The sequence below is a fragment of the Panthera pardus genome, unplaced genomic scaffold (assembly GCF_024362965.1).
Source record: "Panthera pardus isolate Hobbes unplaced genomic scaffold, ASM2436296v1 HiC_scaffold_10, whole genome shotgun sequence".
NCBI lineage: Eukaryota > Metazoa > Chordata > Mammalia > Carnivora > Felidae > Panthera > Panthera pardus.
Window position 1 is genome coordinate 93689262 of NW_026526655.1, and position 5453 is coordinate 93694714.

Sequence of the window (5453 nt, forward strand, 5' to 3'; positions counted from 1 at the left end):
CTAGGAAAGAGCCAGACCACCCCAAAAGAAGAGCAGAAAAAGCAGACTCACTGACTATCTTAGGGAACTACCAAATCCCATCTCTGGTGGCTTTGCCTTCCTGAGTAAGCAGATTTGAGATCTGGCCATGCCAGGAGGAGCTTCAGCCTTTTCTTTTGTTCTGAAACATGTGGTGACCCAGGGACTGGGGCCAATGGGAGATGCCACTGACACAAAAGAATCCAGCTTCAACAGCTGCAAACTGAACATCAATGCTACTAGCTCTACATGTCCTCCAGTCTAATTCCAGGCAGTACCCAGGCTTGTGAATTTCAAAATAATAGGGATGGGGGTCCTTAACTGCAGCACAATTTCCTCTGGGTCATAAAACATGATGATTTAAGAAGGTCACCCCCAGAGCTAAAGCCAGGAAAGAGAAGGAGAGGACATTACAATGCGGAAGCACAGACTCTCCTACACAGACCCATTTTAGACCCCTATTAGCTTTTTTGCACTTTTTTTTTTTTTTGGAGTGATAACATACCACAAAATAGCTGCTAGGCTCAGAGGAAGGGAGAAGTGGCAACCTCACTCAAGACACAAGAGAATTGTCATCCAACTGGCCTCAGGCCTTACTGAACTGTTAATCATTAAATCAAGGCTTCTACTTCCTGCTGTCTTTAGGTTAAATCCATAAGCCCCTGATAGCTCTTCTCAGGTGCCAAAAGCATTCTTATTCTCTGTCTCCATATGATCTGAAAAAATCACAACCTACTTTAGTAGAGAGGGTTGGTAGTGTTATTTGCATTTTACGATGGGGAACTGAGAGGCTGACTGTTTGAATGACTGGCCCAAAGTCAGGAACAAGTAAGTAGGACCAGAACCATGACCCAGAACTTTCAGGACACTGTTCCTGAAGCACTGTGTCTCCTTCACCACTCTCTCCAAACACCCTCTCCTGCTTCCCCCTGTTCCCATAGCACACTGTGATAATCTTCCAGGCAAATGTTCAATTTTCAGTTTGTCTCATAGGCCAGACTCTGCCTTCTCCGTGTTTTATCCCCAGCTCACGAAACAGTGCCTGACTCATAAAAGGCACTCAGTAAATATGTGTTGAGCTAAACTGTACTGAACCTGAGACTTCCAACTCCAAATTCCTAACACTGGAATCCATTCCTCCTGCCTAAAAATGTAATTCGCTGACTGTAAGAAGAACTACATGCTCATTGCCTAAGAAAATAATAACAAATATTAAAAGAAGACTAATCTCATGTCCAGAGATAACTGCAAGTTACGTTTTGATTTTCTCCAGGTTTTCTTTTCATAAACACAGGTATTTTATAGATCAAAATTATAAATAATTTAACAAGAATTATAAAGTTTTTCCTCATTATTATATTTTTGGGGGAAATCTTCATTTCTAACAGTTCTTGGAATTTTCATTCTAATATTCTAATATTTTAATATTCAAACACACAAGTATTTGATTTTATTTAGCCTTTCTTACTGTTGATTAATTAAATTGTTTCTGACTTTTTAATTATTATTAATAAATCTAAGATAAACATAATTGTGAATTACTCTCTGTTCAAATTTATGACTATTTCTTTAGGATATATTCTAGAAGTGAAATTATTTTTAAAGTCTTTTATAAATTATTGTTAAATTGCTTTTCTGAAAGAGTATAATCTAAGGTTCCTTAAAGTGACATCAGGCAATTAGAAATAGAATGCTGAGAGAAAGTAGGAATTCTCTACCAAAGCCAAATTGCTTTATGGATGGAGAAACCAAGGTCCATGAATGGTTTGTCCAAAGGCATACTGATGTTGGGTTAGCATCTTTCAGAGGAAATCAGCAAAAAGATTAAGAGAAATTGACATTCTTAAGGTACACGTAGCGTTATAAAATATAAGGAAATTGGTTTAAAACATGAGCCATGTCCAGCTGGCTAGAAGCAAAAAGCTCCTTCAACAAAGTTTTCTACTCCTAGCTGTACATCCCACTAATGTACATCCCACTAATGTCCTTCCTCTGCCTCTGATTGACTCTCAAGGGAGTCTGTTATAGTCCTAGTATCCCCATTCTGACTCCTGGCCAAATTGTTAGTCAAGTAACTTTTCAGGTCAAGAAGCCTTAATTGAGCACCTACTATGTGCCAAACTTTGTAGTAGGTACTGAGTGGTAAGAGAAATAGAGGAACTGCCCCTCAAGGAGCTTATATGCCAATGTCAAAAAACAGACCATAAAACATAAATAAATGAGGAAATTATATTCTAATAAATGCCATGAATAAAATAAAAATAAAATTTGATTCTCACCACACCCTAAACTCTTATTAACCCCATTTTATAGATGTAGGAACTGAGACCCTGTGAAATTCATGTAATTCACTTAAAGTTGCGGAATGAGGAAAAAATGAGGAAATTATATTCTAATAAATGCCATGAATAAAATAAAATAGGACAAGGTATATTAGTGTGTGAAGAGGACAGCTGCCGGATCCTTGAGTGGTCAGGGATGACTTTTCTGAGGTGATACTTGAATTAAGATCCAAATGATGGGACAGCTGTGTGGCTCAGTGGGTTGAGCATTCAACTCTGGATTTTGGTTCAGGTCATGATCTCACGGTTCATGGGAACATCAGGCTCTGCACAGACAGGGTGGAGCCTGCCTGGGATTCTCTCTCTCTCTCTCTCTCTCTGTCTCTCTCTGACTCTCTTCTGCTCATTCTCTCTCACAAAAATAAATAAATGAACTAAAAAAAAAAAGACCCAAACGATGACAAGCATCAGCCATTGGAAGATCTGGAGGAAAGCAGTTTAATCCTATGGCTCCAAGCCAAGAGCAAATAACCTAGCCAAAAGTCAGAGAGAAAACCAACACAGATAGAACAGAGGGAGAGGAAGGCAGAAACTATCTCATGCAGGACCTTGAAGGCCACAGTAGGGACTCTGGATTTTATTCTGGTTGCAAATGAAAGCTATTGTAGGGCTTTAAGCCCAGGAGATGAGTGCTGTGCTTTCTGCTTTTGGTTGTTGAGATCACCCATGGAGAGAGTGTAGATATGTAAGACAGGAGGTCTGAGGACCAAGCTCCAGGGACCCTGTAATGACAGGTCTTGCTGGGGAGGATAAGGGAGTAAAGAAGACTGCCAGGTGTCCCATTCAGGTAGGAGGAGAACCAAGACAGTATGGTCTTCCAGAAGCTCAGAGAAGGCAGTGTATGAAGACGGAGAGTGTAACCAGCAGCATCCCACACTGAGAGGACAGACTAGGTGAGGACATTGACCTCTGGTTGGGCAAATGTGGATTATTAATGACCCTGGAAAGACAATGTTCAGTGAAGTGGTTGATATGCAGTAGACTGTGGAGAGAAAGGGAGGGGGGAAAGGGGAGATAACAGTAGACCTGACTCTTCAAGGAGTTTTGCAGAGAACAGCAAGAAATGGTGTGGTAAGTAGCGTGGAGCATGGGTCAAAGGAGGTTTTGTAGCACTGCCGTCCAACAGAACTTTCTGCAATGATGGGAATGTTCTGTATCTGTTATTGGGCACTTGAGAAGTGGCTGACAGAACTGAAATACTGAATTTTAAATTTTATTTAACTAATTTAAATTTAAATAGCTACATGTTACAATGGCTACTGTTTGGGAAAACACAATTTGTAGTTGCTCTTTTAAGGAGTGATATTAAAACACGTGTATGCTAATAGGAATCATTACAAACATTAACTCAAATGGGTATCTGAGTAACTCTGCATTTTGGGTATCCTTTCTGCCACCACCCCATGTCCTTAAATCTGTTGGTGTTTGACTCATAGCTTGTCTTTTACAATAAGAAAAAAAATCTATCTCTTACGGTCAATCCTGTGAACCATTACAGTTCCAGTTGAGTTAATTAAATTTCTATGTGCCTCAGTCTCTCCATCTGGGACTGAAGTTTCAAATGAAAAACTCAGTTCCCATTTTCTAAGGAAAAAGGGAGATGAAGTCTTTGGTGGGTCTCATTAAAATGGCAGTAGGATAAGCAATTAAGAGCACAGGCTCTGGATATAGCAAGCCATAGAGTTTTAGCCCCCAGTTCTACTATGTATTAGCTGTGCAACTTTAAGTGAATTACATGAATTTCACAGGGTCTCAGTTCCTACATCTATAAAATGGGGTTAATAAGAGTTTAGGGTGTGGTGAGAATCAAATGAGATCATGTGGGCACAATACATACCTGGCATGCGGTAGGCATTCAATAAATGTTACCTATCACCATTAATAGCAGGCATTATAGAGGCTAGCCCTGCAAGTACCATTTTGTCCCAGTCTAGTGCTAGCTTGAGGAAGGTAATGCCTCCATGCATTTGTTTATCATCTCAAAAATAGGTACAAGGCTTATATGACACCAGAATAGCTCAATTTCCTAAACCAGGGATTCAGGATAAGGAAACTTTCAGCATGTAGCTCCTTCCTGGAAGTGGGTGCAAGGACAGGAGGTTTGGGGGACTTTCCCAATAAACATTACTTATTACATGACTTGTTATTTTTCCCAGACACTTATCTACGAGTGCTGCCCACTTAACCCAAGAGACTTGCCGATAATTCCCAACCCAGCTGCCAGGCCAGCAGTCATCTGTTCAGAACTTCAAATGAATGCCCTCAGACCCGCCTACTTTCTCCACATAATGCTGCAAGATAAGTCTCCCCTGGCTCCTGATAAATGCTTTGAAGAACATCTTGCCTGTTAACAAACAGCTTTTGATTGTGTCTGGGTTTGATCTTTATTTTGTCCTTTTTCATCAGACCCCTCTAAATGGGTTCTTTCACACTCCTCAGATTAGCCTAAAGGAAACCCCATGAAACAATGGGTCCAATTCTCCCTGGGTGCAAGGAGTGGGCTGTCAAAAGACCACATAAGGCCTCCTTCAGGGCTGTGAGCAGAAAAAGGGGCTGGTGATGCTGCCAGAACTAGCAAAAAGTGAATTCAGTTAGCTTCAAAAGCAGTGAGATAGGGTGGAAAGCAGAAACACGGCACATGGCTGTCTCACCCAGGAGGACAATCTCCACTCACTTCCAGAGAAAGCTTATTTACCTCAGACACGGGCAGCTTCCTCCTAAGAAAGCCCAAGGTCATCACTAGTGTCCAGAACACCAGCACTGACCACCCCCCCCCCCCCCCCGGCAGAACAGGAAAAATGCCAGTGTGATTTGGAGGGCTAGAGAATATGCTGCCCACAAAACCTGGTGTGTTTCTGAAATTATTGTTGTCACATTTTTTTTCCTTTGGGGAAACTGGCATTCCCTGACCTAGAGGGACTGAACTGTGGCCACCTCTCCCACATTAGCAGCTAGTGCACAGCCCAGGCTGGCCCACTGGAATCCCATCCTCTGGACGTTGATTGCCCCAGTGAAGAACACATGACTCAAGAAAAACCCATCAGAGTTTTGTTGAGACAAAGAGAAGGAAGGAAGGAAGGAAGGAAGGAAGGA

The 5453-nt window shown here is 41.4% G+C and overlaps 1 long non-coding RNA gene across 1 annotated transcript; it reads left to right on the forward strand.

The window, feature by feature from the left end:
* Window positions 1-1755: 1755 nt before the first annotated feature.
* LOC109270385 (uncharacterized) lies at window positions 1756-4730 on the forward strand. The gene is made up of 2 exons (XR_002081508.1): window positions 1756-1866; window positions 4517-4730. It is a non-coding gene; the product is annotated as an uncharacterized LOC109270385 (long non-coding RNA).
* The last annotated feature ends 723 nt before the right edge of the window (window positions 4731-5453 follow it).